Genomic DNA, 17,569 nt, shown 5'->3' on the forward strand with positions numbered 1-17,569 from the left:
TTTACCTAAAACAGATTATTTTACCATTTATTTTCAACAGTAATTTCTTTTGCATAAATATCTACCAGGATTTTTGGATTGGATTGATATTTTGGTTGATGTGCATATCAAGAAATTAAATTAAAAAATTTTTTAAATAGTATTGTACAATAATTGTAGGTACATTATTATATAATAAATTATAGAATGTAATACTTTTTCTTCTTTTATATATATTATTAATCTTTACTTCGTATGCGTACGTTATTTTTGACTATTTCTAATAGTATTAATGAGTCACAAGGTGCTAACGGTACATTGCTATTATCCGTAAACAGAATTGTTAAGTCAAGGAAATAAAAGTTAAAGCATCAGCTATCTCCGTTAGTTTCTTTCTGAACAGCAAACAAGCAAACTCTTTCGAGGACAAAAAATATTTTTTTATACGCTTTATGAATACTTTTCGTGAAAAAAAAAAGAATTTTTATTTTTCTTCAAGACTTTATCCTTACAATATTTTTAAATATATTTTCTTTTGATTTGGTCTTTTTCGTTTCAAAAAAATTAAATGTCTTACTTTGTAGCTGTAAATGTTTATAAAGAAAGTATCTTAAGTTTATCATTTTGTACATACATACTTTACAAAACATTTTTTAAATGTAAATAACTGATATATATTATTTTGATATAAATAGAAAGTGTTTTTCATTTGCAAGAATCAATTTTGGTAATTGAAAAATTACGACAATTTATGTTTCAAAATTAAGCATCTAATTTTAATCAATTAACGTAGTATACTTTTGTGATACATATTTAAGTCTCAACTACTCAACTCTTCTTGAAAAAGCTTGGTTTTGTTTACATCATTCATTTAAATTTATAATTATTTTTTTATATCAATGCATTTTGAGCATCTTGTTTCATACATTACAATAATAATATATTGAAGTAAATTATTTCAAAAATTTATTATTTTAGATTTTATTTAGAAGGATCGCAGAAGACGTATATATTTTTCGAAATTTTGTTATTATTCTTTGAAAAATGCAGTATTAGACAAGAATGACACCTCTGTATATTTTGAAAGCAACTTAAATAACAATATAATGCAAGTGTAACTGTTTTTTCATAAACCCATTAGAGAAATTGTTTCGATACTCAAAACTAACAAAAATAAGAGATTAGAAAGAAAATAGAAAAACTTTTATAATTTATATATAAATTTTCCATTGTTGTTAGCGATTATACATACATTATAAAAAGATATAAAATATGAAGAATTAAAGTAAAATATTATAATTCAAACAGACGGTGTGTATATATATATATATATACTGATAGATGAGTTTCAAGGAATAAATAAACAATTATATTTCTATGCGAGTGTGTGTGTCCACAAATTTTCATATGTATATGAGATTTTAAAATTTACCTTTTCAATTTGTTTCTTAGAATATACGTGGTTAATAATTATAGTTAATGCTGTAATAAAACTGATTTCTCTGTAAAAACAAAATAATAGATTTATATAACATGATCCTATAAAATTTGATTTCTTTTGTAACTTGAATGTAAACAGTCATTTCCGATGTATTTTTACTTCATGAACACGATTTCCAAATCTGATTATTACATCATAGATTTAGGTAAAATAGTAAAATCAAAAAGTCCAAATCGACAAACTTGAATGTTCTTATGACACAAACAAATGCATTTGAAATATGAAAGTTTATATTGTTGCATGACATTCTAAAGAAATTTAAACAAAAAATTTGGTACCAGTACACACGATCGTACAATGTCACGAAAATCCTCAAAATCGTCGATTTAGCCACTTTGACGCCATTTTCTCAAAAATATGACATGATAGCCAAATTTGGATAATGGATTCGTGTTCAGCAGGCAAAAATTAATTGAAAATGAATATTACACGTTTTACAAAAATAATGTTGAATAGTATAATTAGCAGATGAATCAAATCTTCATGTATAAGTATATACTGTATATATTTATAAAAAGTAATATTATTTACTCAGGTTTTATGTCTTCTAAATTTTTTAAGATGAAATCAAGCATTAAGTTATCATTTGCATGCCTTGCAATAATAGAACAAAAACTCTGTATATGGTGGAAAACTTTTGCTTTTTGCATACTAATGCCAAATTTCATTACATACATATACTTGCGAATGGTAAGAACATTTTTGGAGCAAGCTAGGAACTTTAAAACACGATAATCCGATTCTACCCAATACATAAAAAATACTTTTTTCCAAACATCCTCATTCGCTGCTTTCAAACCATTGCAGAATACCCATTCTTTCCATTCCATCCAAATTCTACGGTTATTCAAAATAAAATAAATATAAATTATTAAAATTCATAATCATATATCTTGATCACATATATGAATTATAAAATACTTCACAAGATACGAGAAAAAATTTATAAAATAATCGTGATAAAAAATGTGCAAAAATTAATTACTTGTATAATGAATCTTTATCATCATTTGAGACATATAACATTAATTCATAATTGGCGTTCGTCAAGCAAGTGGCATCATCCATGATACATAACCATTTTGCAAGCTCTTCTTTCAAATAAATGTGATCGATATTTTGATTGATTTTACCTGTTTTAAAATTGGGATACCCTATTTTCGACATAATCTCAATTAATGGTTGTTTTATCTCCGCCTAAAAATTATGTAAATAATATATACTAATAATAATATATAATAAAATCTTTATATGTTTATTCGTTTATCATAGGAGAAAAGAGAAAGAGTTTGCGTGCACGCACATATGCTATTATTTATAAAAAGATATGCAAATAATTTAATAATAATCTTACGAATTAAGAAATGATAATGAATGCATGATAATATTACTTATAGTTACTACAATTATATCACATTTACACTTACACTTATTTAGTGAAATTTGGTATCATTTATTTTTTATAAAATTAAAAGAATTATTGGACAAAAATTTAGAAGCGAAAGTTGTGAACTTTGGAAAATTAAACATTATGTGCTCGTCTATTTTATCACAAATAATTTTGAAAAATAAATGTGTATAAGTTGTTATACTTATATAAATTAATTTTAATTAATATAAAACACATTTTTTTTTATTTAAACAAACTATTATTATTTATACCTTTATAAGAGCGCTTTCTGGAAATGCAAAAAAATTCGATATATATTCCAAGTTTTTGAACATGGGATACCATGCGATATAATCTGTATCTTGCTGTAGATATTGTGAAATATTCAAGAATACAGTCCAATTAAGTTGGCCTGACATCACAAAATGAAATGTGTCATCGATGATTTTAGCACGATTGAGAACATGTAACTGTCCAAATAAATATTTATCGTTTAAGTATGTTGAAAGTCTATTCCAATTCTCGGCATCATAATTGACACGATAGTATCCTGTGAATAAATAAATTGTATCAATAAATTATTACATTGTTTTGATTGAATTTATCAAGTAATGCTTTGAAATATCTGTTGAAATATCTTTTTGTTATATTTGTGTATTTGTTTGTATATTGTTACATTCATATATGTTTTATATTGTTATATTTTTATGTTGTTATATTTTGTTGTATTTATATTTTTATCATGTTCACACCGTATAAAGAAATTTTTATTAGAAGTTATGATTACTACAAGAAGTAAACTACAGGTTATCAGTATAAATATAATTGGCATACTGATAAATCAATATATTTATAGAGGCAAAAAGCATTATATCAATTTAAATTTATTTTTATTCATGATAACCAATAATGGTAACCAAAGTATATTACATGCTTTGTTGCGTGTAATACTATATCGTATGTACATATCTTAGATTGTCAGATTTTTAATATGACATAATCAAAGTACCATTCTGATTAATTCCACTCAAAATTCTACTGTTACAATGAACTTAACTTTTAACTTTCTTTTTGCGTCTATTGTGCTTGAACAATATTGGAATTTGGCCAATTTGGTTACTCAAATCTCCAAAACTGCTCCTATGCTTCATTGAAAAGTTTTTTGGGATTAATGTACCATATTGTTTGTCATACAAATTGATTCGAATTTCAAGGGCCACAAAATAGACGAATTTGAAATAATTTTTTGGCTTATATAATAAATGTATAGACTTAACTTTCAATTCTAGATTTTTAACAAATCCTTCTTTACATTCCTGAAGAAGCATAGGAGAAAAGTAACGAGTTAATTTAGTGAATCGGGAACCGAAGCCGAGTCTTTCGCCTACATTTCTCAAGAACGGAAAAAGAAGAATAAAAAAAATCTCGAATTGAGATTTAAATATACACTTACAATTAGTATGTAGACCAAAAAAAAATTTGAATCTCGTTTTCAATCAGTTTCATAGAAAAATTAATATTCGATGACTTACTACTTGCATCTGGTTCTTATTTGCAGCGAAATGGAAAGAATGAAGATATGCTATTTTAATAATATTGTGCTATTTTAATAATAGCACAAAATGTTTTGCACATTCTTTAAATACTCTATACATATTTTGTCGCATATAAAGTTAGTTATATTTATATGGCATTTAATACTTTAAACTTTTAAATTAAAAAATATATATATAAATAAAAATTGAATAAATATGATACAGGATAAATGTTTCTATAAAATATATACATATAAGAACAATAAATGAATCGATCTATATTTACCACTTTCTTGTGAATCGACTAATATCCAGTCATTTTTAATTAAAGAATCGAAAGTCAGCATATGATTTGAAATATGTGATGGCATTAGCCATACTAGACGCAAAAATTTCACCGAATTGTAATACGTTTGCGTAGTAATGCTCACAGGTATCGATATATTTGTATTAAAATTTTCTACCGATATATTTAAACTAAAAGTATTATAATCTCTTTCCACATTTATCACAGGATAATGATTTAGTTCTACCCAATTAGGTATTATGTCTTTTATGCTATAATTGTATTTAATTCCGAAAGATGTATCATACAGTACAGTCTGCATAACTTTCCAGAAATCAACAATGTCTATGTACCTAAAAATCCAAACAGTATTGAATGATAAAAAAAGATAAATAAAAGAAGAAATATATTTGAAAAAATATTGAAAAACAATTAAGATATTTAAAGAAGCAAATATGAAAAAAGGAGGAACAGAATAAAGTTAAGCAGAATTGGAAAAATAAAAAAAATATTAACAGTAAATAGTAGAAAAGAATAAATAAAATAATAGATAAAAAAGATAAATATGTCACATGGAGCGCGAAAAAAATATATAAATAAAAGAGATAAAAGAAGTGAGAAAATTTAAAAAACTAAACAAAATTATAATATTAGGGAATGTAGGAAAAGAAGATGTAAAAAAAGAATAATAAAAATTAGAAGAAGATTAAGATAATAAGAAATAAAATTAAAATAATAATAAGATTGGAAGATAATAAAATAGAAATTAAAAATTAAAAAAATATAAAATTAACAAGTCTTGAAATTACTAGTAGAAATTAAATGTAAAATAAGGTAAGAGCATAAAAGAGAATAGAGGAATAAAAAAATAGATGGACAAGTAAAAATACATATAAAAAATTATAAAATAAAAATAATTATAAAAAAGAGCAAAATTAAAATATCATTAAAAAACGTATGTTTAAAATAATAATGTAAATATATTGTAATCTATACTCACTGTTCTTGTAAATATGTTCTGACACCTTTTTCAAACATCTCTTTTGTGAATGTATTTTGCAATGTGTGCAACATAATGCTGACTACGAAAATTAACATCATAAATTATAAAATGTAATATGTATAAATAAATTTAAATTCATGAACATAACTAAATTACATATGATAAATAAAAATTAATCTTAGCTTAATTTTCCTGGTAAACGTTAATACTTATATAAATAATAATATAAATAAATCATAATTAAATTATTTTTCTTCTTATAATTTTAATATTATATATAGCAATAAAGAATTTATAGCAATAAATTGTTTCCTTGATTATACCTTTAATGTTACAAGGTAATTCAAACGAATTATTGAACTGTGATTTAAGCGGCCATGTGTCTTTGGTACTCCAGTGAAGAACATCATGTTGCATTTGAACTACAAAGAAATCCTGTATCCTAAAGTGTGAAAAAATCTGAACGAAAAGATTTTAATATAATTAAACAAATATTTAATCATAAGAAATGGTCACCCATAAGCAATACGCATTAAGAACTATTATAATATATTAAAATATATTTACAAGCTTATTCGCTCATTAAATTTTTCTTATTAAGTTTAAAAAATGTATTCAAAAGTACCTGTAATAATATGTAATAATATTTAATAATAACTATGCATTTCTAAAGTTATTTAAAGGTGCATATGTAAATATATATACGTATAATATTTTAATTTATTATTACTTTTCTGACAAGTTTTGGCTCAATCATTAGAGTACAAATTTTTAATTTTAATTCTATAAAAGGATCTTCTTCCGATCTAAATTAGTATATTATGAATAATAGAAAATATTCATAAAGATTTTGGAATGATTTATTGCATATTACATAAGATTCTTAATATTTTTATATCACTCTGATCGTAATTAATTAAAAGAATTAACGCTAAATATAAAATAACCTTATTGGCGACGTAGATTCCAAGGAATGTAGCAAAACCTTTGCTTAAACACGGATCCCACTTATGTGGAAAGATTGCATTATAAAAAAACCATTCGTGCACCACTTTACGTCCTATTATTCGTATTATTTCAAATTTGCGCATCTCAGGATCTATTTCTTGATCAAAGATAATATCTGTTTCACTAAAAATAATTTACAAATATTATATTAGAGTTGAGAAAACCTTATATATATGTAAATCAATTATATCATAAATTAATTATGTTTCAATTAAATTATATTTTAGTTAATACATACAAATATCGAATTTTGTAATACTGAATATCGAGAAAAAATTATGTGTTTTAATATATAAATTAGTATATTTTGTAAATCAAAATATGTTTACTTATAAAGAATGAGTCCCAACTTTATCTCTTCCACACCTAACAACTTCGGAATCGCGATATGATTTGTTTCCGGAGTTCTTCTGATATACAGAAATATATTTTTTAATAATAACGCAATATTTAGAATAACTGTGTATGCAAATATCATATGTGATGTCGTGTCTGTTCTGTAAAACAATTTGACAGTCTGACTTGTATCTTGATTAAAGCGGACATGTACCACATTCGCCGCTATCATCAGGCCGAAATCATCAGGCATTATGGGAGAAGTTACGAAATGTGTCCATATCATATTATTCTTGTCTATATTTATTGCTCTTACGGGCATATTTGATAAAGCCGTGTAATTTTTATGATGCTTTATAGAAATGTTATAACTAACATATCTATTATTCTTCAAAAGAGGAAATAATCTTCGAGTCGCAAATGTTTGATAATGCGTTGCGGCCAACCACCTAATATATGTAAAAGTACATTTTAAATAACATAATTTTTTGATTAGTATTGAAAAATCATTCGTGCACCACTTTGAAAGTATTAGAAATTTTGATGAAAAGAAAAATAGAAATAGACAAATATTAATATATCTTAAAGACAATGTTTCTAAAAGAGTTGTAACATATTTTGTATTACAATTTTATTATTATATTATGTTTTTAGTGTATAATTTAATATAATATACCATAAAAATTTTTTATAACATACATATGTTATATCTTTATGATGTTATACATATATTATGATACACTATAGTATTTATGTGTACATATCAATATATTTAACAATATTTTCTAGAATATATATGCATATATAACGTAAATATAATAATATAATAAAATATGAAATATTTTACAGCATATATTTTAGTATTTAAAATTCCATCATATTTATGTATGATTAATATCTGTCTTGAATTAAAATTTGTTGATAATAGAAATATTATATATGCTTGAGCATTTCAATAAATGATTTTTCCTATTTAATTATTTATTAGACAATTTTTTGCGAACGTTAAGTGAGAGAGAGAGAACTGTATTTAAATAATAATTTATTAAATCATATGGAATATGTTAAAACTATGTCTTGGTACCAATAATGCAAATTGTTTGCAAAAAATTGAAGCAGGAAACAAACTGTATTCATAACACATGTAGCCATTTATTACATATGGCGTAATATATATAGCTAATTATTTAATATTTCAAAAATATCTCACACTCTATCATATTGTTGATTTATGTAAAATGTTCTAAAGCCTCCATTTTCAGCTAAAAGTCCAATAAACTTCATGTTTAGAGTGTGATATCCTCGTGATAAATCATATGGGAAAGAAATGTAGGTTTCATATGTTTAATGTTATAGGTTAATTTCTTAGGTGTATGGGCAAAAACTTTTTCTTCATTTCCTTTAGATATTTGTGTATTTTCTGTTACCATAATTTCAGTTATACCCAGATTTTCTGTGTAAATGTATATACCTGGCATTTTATAAGGAATATAAATGCTGATATTGCATTCGCCGTAGAATATATCGTCGTTGACATATAGCATAAATTTGATATCGTAATGTTTGATATCGTAATGCGACGATATGTTGAGTGTCATCAATGGTACAGGCAAATCAAAATTATCATTAAAAACAGCCATCGCTACGATGAATATCAAATTGCAACTTAACACTCTCAAGAATGCCATGTCAGTCATTCGTTTCAAATATCTAGAAAATAAACATCTTTTTTTCTTGAGAAAAGAGACTTATTGCTTTTATTACATATAAATAGAAAAAAGTAAATAAAAAATATTATATCTCCTTGCAATAATAAAATATATCCTTAGAATAAAAGAATTATGATCTTCCATTATAACTTTAATAAACGCATTTGCTTTAATTTAATTTTTATTTTAATTTTAATTTTATTAAATTTAATCGTATCACAATACACATTTAGTAAGTAACCGTTATATTTAATTTTAAATTAAATTCAAGTCATTTAAAAAATAATACAACAATATGCACATCTCAAATTAGAGTCTTTTCTTTTTAATAATTTTAATAATGAATAAAAAAAATGTCTTTTTGCCGAAATATAATTATGCTTGTCATATGTTTGTACTTCGAAATTATTTAAATTGTCCTCAACGTATATAATGTACGCATTTTCTTTTTTTTTCTTTTTGAAAATAACTATGTATTCTATTTTATTACATTTATTCTATTTTCTTACCTTGTATATTATAATGCCAGCCGATCAGAATTTAGTTTTCCGTATCAGATAATATATAACTCTTTATTATTCCGAATTTTATTAATATCGAAAATATATCTGAATTAACTTGATCTTGCTGTTTCGGGATACTATTGAGAAGTGCTAAAGTTCGACATGTGATATCATAATAAACACGTTATAGGAACAACTTTGAAAATCAAAATAATATAAAATTAGTTCAATACTTGTTTTACCAGTCAATAAACACAATAAAATGTCAATAAATGATTAAATCTAATAATCTCTTTTCGATATATATATATATATATATATATATATATATATATATATATATATACAGGGTGACCCATTTTAACTTAGGCAGCCAAATAACTCGAAAAATAAGCACACTACGAAAAAATGGTTAGAATCAAAATTTCGTCATTTCGAGGGGGACGTACAATGACGTTAAAATCAGCCCCCCCACCCCCCCCCCTGGGCGGTGAGGGGGGGCAAGTTTGAAATCTTAAATGGAACCCCCTATTTTTCATTGCATATTCTTGTAGCTTATCTCGAGAGCTTTCCAAAACACTATAATTATGTACCTTTTTATTAAGTACTTTTTGAGTTATAAGGCTTAAAATAATTTCTTAATTTTACATAAACCATAAAATATCTAGTAAACCATTCATTTTTCGATTATCTTACCTTCATACTTTTATGTACAAAATAATGAGAGGAATCAATTGGTGTAAAGAAAACATACAGTTGTTTTTAAGAAAAAATATGGAATTGTTAATTGCAAATTACATATTTTTTCTTAGAAATAACTATGTGTTTTCTTTACACCAATTGATTCCTCTCATTATTTTGTACATAAAAGTATGAAGGTAAGATAATCGAAAAATGAATGGTTTACTAGATATTTTATGGTTTATGTAAAATTAAGAAATTATTTTAAGCCTTATAACTCAAAAAGTACTTAATAAAAAGGTACTTAATTATAGTGTTTTGGAAAGCTCTCGAGATAAGCTACAAGAATATGCAATGAAAAATAGGGGGTTCCATTTAAGATTTCAAACTTGCCCCCCCTCACCGCCCAGGGGAAGGGGTGGGGGGGCTGATTTTAACGTCATTGTACGTCCCCCTCGAAATGACGAAATTTTGATTCTAACCATTTTTTCGTAGTGTGCTTATTTTTCGAGTTATTTGGCTGCCTAAGTTAAAATGGGTTACCCTGTATATATATATATATACAGGGTGTCCCATTTTAATGCCCCACCCCAAATAACTTTCTTATTTTTAATTTTAGAAAAAGATGTTTCAGACAAAAGTTGTATGGTTTCGAGGGGGACATAAGATGGTACCATTAATTTGATCTTGAAGAGTCACATGAAGGTTACGTGAAGATCATTTTCAATTTCTTAAATGGAACACCCTATATATTTTTGCATATTCTTGTAGCTTATCTCGAGAGCTTTCCAAAACACTATAAATAAACATTTTTTCATCAAGTACGTTTCGAGTAATGAGGCTTGAAATCATTTCTTAATTTTACATAAACCATAAAATATCTTGTAAAATATTCATTTTTTGATTATCTTACCTTAATACTTTTATGTACAAAATAATGAGAGAAATCCATTGGTGCAAAGAAAACATACAGTTGTTTTTAAGAAAAAAATATGTAATTTGCAATTAACAATTCCATATTTTTTCTTAAAAACAACTGTATGTTTTCTTTACACCAATTGATTTCTCTCATTATTTTGTACATAAAAGTATTAAGGTAAGATAATCAAAAAATGAATATTTTACAAGATATTTTATGGTTTATGTAAAATTAAGAAATGATTTCAAGCCTCATTACTCGAAACGTACTTGATGAAAAAATGTTTATTTATAGTGTTTTGGAAAGCTCTCGAGATAAGCTACAAGAATATGCAAAAATATATAGGGTGTTCCATTTAAGAAATTGAAAATGATCTTCACGTAACCTTCATGTGACTCTTCAAGATCTAATTAATGGTACCATCTTATGTCCCCCTCGAAACCATACAACTTTTGTCTGAAACATCTTTTTTTAAAATTAAAAATAAGAAAGTTATTTGGGGTAGGGCATTAAAATGGGACACCCTGTATATATATATATATATATATATATATATATATATATATACATATATATATATATAATTTTAAAATAATTTTGAAACTTAATTTAGAATAATTAAAAAATTGCATTCTCTCTATACTTTTATATATTTTCCTATGAGCAAACACTCCCATGCCATTTATATCTTAATTTACTGGCTCTACTTGTAAATTTCCAGTCAATATCCAGAATTAATAGTTTCTTATTGAATAAATAGAACATAAAGCAGATTTCAAAAGAAAAATTCGAAATAAGTTTTAGAAATAAATTTTGCAAATTATGCGGTAAATGTTATATAATTTCGTATTTTTGTAAGTGTACATAAATGTTAAAGTATCAGTAAAAAAATATATGTTAATAAATGTTAAAGTACTAGTAAAAAAATATATGCAACAAAAAATAAAACTTTTTAAAATAATTAATTTTCAAATTTATCAAGTTTTTCACATTACAAAATTTTACATATATGCCATATATTTATTGTTATGCCAATCTTAAAAATGTGTCAATAATTATAGATCAGATCCAATGTTTTGAGAGGTCTTCAGTTGCCTACATTCCCGATTGCCAACTGCTCTGTTTGCGCACAACATTTTACCGACAGCTTCTTTTGCCATCATTCCCGATTGCCTACGTGTATTATTGCATACACGAAAAAAATGAAGACGCGAAAGTACGATTGCATATATGACATTATGGGGCACATACACATTGCGCACATGATATTATTGTATACATGCACAATGCACACATGCATATTGCACGTGACATTATAGTATATGTAAAATAAAAAAATTCTATTATTATATCTTTATTTAATCTCGAGGATTGGTTTAATTCACCCAGTGATTTGGATCTGATTATACACAAGAGCATACTTATATATTTAAATATATTTCTTACATATTTTATCTTTTATTTGAGAAATCGAAAATATTTTGTAATTTGTAATGAATATTATATACAATTGCTACATCCTCGAAATTGTCTACAGATTGCAAAAGTCTTAATCAGAATGTATGTACGTAATAGTCTTAAGTAGATAGAGATTTGCTTTAGAATCGACATAGAGTTGCAGTGTCTGCGAACAAATCTTTCTTATTATCTAGTGAACAAGTTAGTTTCTTCAATACAAAAGTAGTAATCATAAGCAAAACGGTAATAAAGGCTGTCTAACGCAATCATATCAAGAGAACAAAAAATGTTTAAAAGTCATCATAAAGGATGCCAGAAATTATTGAATTTTATAACGAATATTAAATAACCACAAATAATTGCATTTTATTAAAATTTGATCCTGAGAAACTAACAATCAGAGAAAGACTGTATTAAATGATGAGATAATGTTATGTATTTATATAATGTTATATAATGCAAAAATATTAATTTTGATATATTAATATCCCTTTTAATATATTGTTTTCTTGCATATATATATCGTTATCTGTATTGTATGAAGCAACAGCAATTTCAGTAAGTTATCCGCGCTAATGTATTTGTTTTACTAATTTATAAATCATTTATAAATCGTAATAAATGATGGTGGCAGTTATAACCAATAATCAAATATCCTTCATATATATTTAAAATAGATTATAATTTTGTAATAATATATAAATAATATTTTGTCAATTTTTTAAAATACTGCTTGATACGTGATAATTAAAAAAGAATATTTTTAAAGATTAATGTTGCTATGTCTATATAATGCATTTATATGCATCATATAGGAGCATTTGAAATATTTCAATTCTCATACGAATTTTATAAAGCATTTTTAAGATATTAATGATAAAGGATTAAATGAAAAAACTGTTTATATATAACTGTTCATATAAAGATAAATATACGTAGGCATTACACTTCATTATCTCTTCCTAATTTGATTAATCATCCCAGCTTTGTGTAAGAATATCTTCCAAATTTTCCACTAAGTGTTGAAATTCATACAACTGAATTTTTATTTGATTCCAACGTAGTTTCAGTTTGCGTTTTAGATATATTATTATATTTTCCTTATGCTTTGTTTTTAATAACAAACATTTATTTACCTAAAACAGATTATTTTAACATTTACTGTCAACAGTAATTTCTTTTGCATAATAAATATCTACCAGGATTTCTGGTTATTAGTATAATTAGAATAAGGTAGTAGTGATACATATATGTACAAAGATGAATAAGCTTATGTTAATAAGATATTAATAACTAAATATGTCTAAGCTTACAAACCTTATCATCAGTTCGATAATTAGTATTACAATAAATCAGAGACTGTATATTATCCCTGAAATCAATTTCCATGTTTATCTAGAAAAATTATTTGTTAGATTAAAATGTAAGTAGTAATTTTTTACTTGGTAATATAATAAAAATTATTATAATATAACTTGTCTTTAGTGTAACTACGTTACAAAACGTTTATCCACCAAACTTTGATTTAATTAATATCTCGAAATTTTACGTGGTTTTTTATTAAATATAATATAATTCAGATTTACTAATTCAGATATACTAATTTCTAATTCAGATATACTTAACGAGATATACTTATGGTTATTCTTTGTTATACGGTACTTATGGTTATTCTTTGTTATACCGGAAACTTTCTGTGTGTGTGTGTGTGTGTGTGTGTGTGTACTGATGTATCAGTTTGAAGGAATAAATAAACAAATTTACATATAAGTTATTTGTATCTGAGATTTTAAAATTTACCTTTTTAATTTGTCCCATAGAATATACGTGGTTAATAATTATAGTTAATGCTGTAGTAATACTGATTTCTCTGTAAAAATAAAATAATATAGATTTATATAACATGGTCCAATAAAATTTGATTCTCTTTATAACTCAAATATAAACAGTCATTTTCAATGTTTTTGCTTGATGAGCACAATTTCTAAAGACGGTTATTACACCATAGGTTTAAGAAAAATAGCATCAGAAATTCCAAATCAATGAATTCGAATGTTCTCATGACACAAACAACTGCATTTGAAATATGAAAGTTTACACTGTTGCATGGCATTTTAACAAATTTTAGAAAAAAATTTGGCCAATGTTCACGATCGTACAATATCACGAAAATCTTCAAATCATCGTTTTAGCCTCTTTAGCACCATTTTCTCAAAATTATGATGTGATAGCCAAATTTGAATAATGGATTCGTGTTCAGCAGGCAAACATTCATTGAAAATGAATATTCGTACACGTTTTACAAAAATAATGTTGAATAGTATAATTAGCAGATGAATCAAATCTTCATGTATAAGTATACTGTATATATTTATAAAATGTAGTGTCACTTACTCAGGTTTTATATCTTCCAAATTTCTTAATATGAAATCAAGCATTAAGTTATTCTTTGCATGCCTTGCAATAATAGAACAAAAACTTCGTATATGGTTAAAAACTTTTATTCTTTCCACAACAACACCAAATTTCATTAAATACATATACTTTTGAATGATAACAGAATTTGTGGAACAAGCTAGGAACTTTAAAACACTATCATCAGATTCTACCCAATACATAAGAAATACTTTCTTCCAAACATCCTCATCCGCTGCTTTCAAACCATTGCAGAATATCCATTCTTTCCATCCCGTCCAAATTCTACGGTTATTCAAAATGAAATGAAAATAAAATATTAGAATTTATAATCAGATATCTTGATCACATATATGAATAAAATGCTTCACAAGATACGAGAAAAAATTTATAAAATGATGGTGATAAAAAGAGTGCAAAGAATAATTACTCGTATAATGAATTTTTATCATCATTTGAGACATATGACATTAATTCAAAATTGGCTCTTATCAAGCAAGTGGCATCATCCATGATACATAACCATCTTGCAATCTCTTCTTTCAAATAAATGTGATCGATATTTTGATTGATTTTACCTGTTTTAAAATTGGGATATCCTATTTTCGATATAATCTCAATTAATGGTTGTTTTATCTCCGCCTAAAAATTATGTAAATAATATATACAAAATTTTTATATGTTTATTCATTTATCATAGAAGAAAAGAGAAAGAGTTTGCGTGCATGCACGTATGCTATTATTTATAAAAAGATATGTAAATAATTTAATAATAATCTTACGATTAAAAAAATGATATGATGAATGCATGATTATATTAAATATAGTTACTACAATTATATCACACTAGCACTTACACTTATTTAGTGCAATTTGGTATTATTTATTTTTTATAAAATTAAAAAAAATTATTGGTTAAAAATTTAGAAGCGGAAGTTGTTTCGTGAACTTTGAAGAATTAAACATTATATATTCATCTATTTTATCACAAATAATTTTGAAAAATAAATGTGTATAAGTTGTTATACTTATATAAATTAATCTTATTTAATATAAAACATACATTTTTTATTTACACAAACTATTATTTATACCTTTATAAAAGTGCTTTCTGGAAAGGCACACAAATTCGATATATATTCCAAGTTTTTGAACATGGGATACCATGCAATATAATCTGTATCTTGCCGTAGATATTGTAAAATATTCAAGAAAAGATTCAAATTAAATTGGCCTGACATCACAAAATGAAATATGTCATCGATGATTTTAGCGCGATTGAGAACATGTATTTGTCTAAATAAATATTTATTGTTTAAGTATATTGAAAGTCTATTCCAATTCTCGGCATCGTATTTGACACGATAATATCCTGTGAATAAGTAAATTATCAATAAATTATTAAATTTTTTTGATTGTATTTATCAAGTAATGCTTTTTGAAATATCTGTTGAAATGTCTTTTTGTTATATTTATGTTATATATATTTGTGTAGTGTTATATTTGTTTGTATATTGTTACATTCATATATGTTATATATTGTTATATATTGTTATATTTGTATGTTGTTATATTTTGTTGTATCTGTATTTTTATTATGTTCGTAGCGTATAAAGAAATATTTATTAGAAAATGTGATTACTACAAAAAGTAAACTACAGATTATCAGTATAATTATAATTGTTATACTGATAAGTCAATGTATTTATAAAGACAAAAAGCATTATATCAATTTAAATTTATTTTCATTCATATTAATATGAGCGTCCGCAAGGGGGAAGGGCGGCTAGCGGTGCAACCCTCTGGAAAACAAAAAAAAATTTATAACCATAATTTATTTCATATTTTCAATGCCTACATTCCTCATTTAACAAAAAAAAGTATTTTTCTCGATTTACATCTACATTGTCGCGGTAAGAAAGTTTTAATACTAAAAGGTGGATAAATATCAAAGCATACATTTCAATCAATCTGAATAATATTTTATGTCATGCCTCCCCTGAAAAAAATTGTGCGGACGCTCTTGCATGTTAACCAATAATGCCAGACAAATTATACTACATGCTTTGTTGTGTGTAACACTATATCGTATGTACACTGAGAAAAAAAATCTGGTTGCATTAATTAGAAATATGATAGATTCAACCTGTATGTTTGTTGGAAAATGAACGAATTAGAATTTCTTTAGGAATTACCAGATATGTATGATTAATTTCTTCCTAAATTTCTAGTTGTTTCTATAAAACTTCTTGTTTAGAATAAATTAACCAAATTTATTGAGTAATAATAATACTAAATTTACAAAAAAGATGGCATCACTGTGTCCATGTTTAGTTAGGAAGAAGTTTTAGAAGATCCAACTAGAAAATATTAAATCCTTGTAATAAATTCTATTAAAAGATCTAGTTATAAAAAATCGAGTCTTATCATAATAACTAGAAATTTTGCTTGGTTTAACCAAAATACCTTCTATTAGATATTCTATCTTGTTAGTCAATCAAACGATTTTTCTCAGTGTATATTTTAGATTGTTGAATTTTTAATATGACAGTCAAAGAACCATTCTGACTAATTCCAATCAAAATTTTACTGTTACAAAGAACTGAACATTTAACTTTCTTTTTGTGTTTATTGTGCTTGAACAATATTGGAAAATTGGTCAATTTTCCCGAATCTCCAAAACCACTCCATTTCAAAGTTTTTTTCAGATTAATGTACCATACTATTGTTTGTCATACAAATTGATTACAATTTCAAGGACCACAAAATAGGCATATTTGGGATAATTTCTTTTGGTTTACATAATAAGTGTATAGACTTAATTCTCAATTCTAGATTTTTAACAA

Source organism: Camponotus floridanus, unplaced genomic scaffold (genome assembly GCF_003227725.1).
Source record: "Camponotus floridanus strain SB8 unplaced genomic scaffold, Cflo_v7.5 scaffold3, whole genome shotgun sequence".
Taxonomy (NCBI): Eukaryota; Metazoa; Arthropoda; class Insecta; order Hymenoptera; family Formicidae; genus Camponotus; species Camponotus floridanus.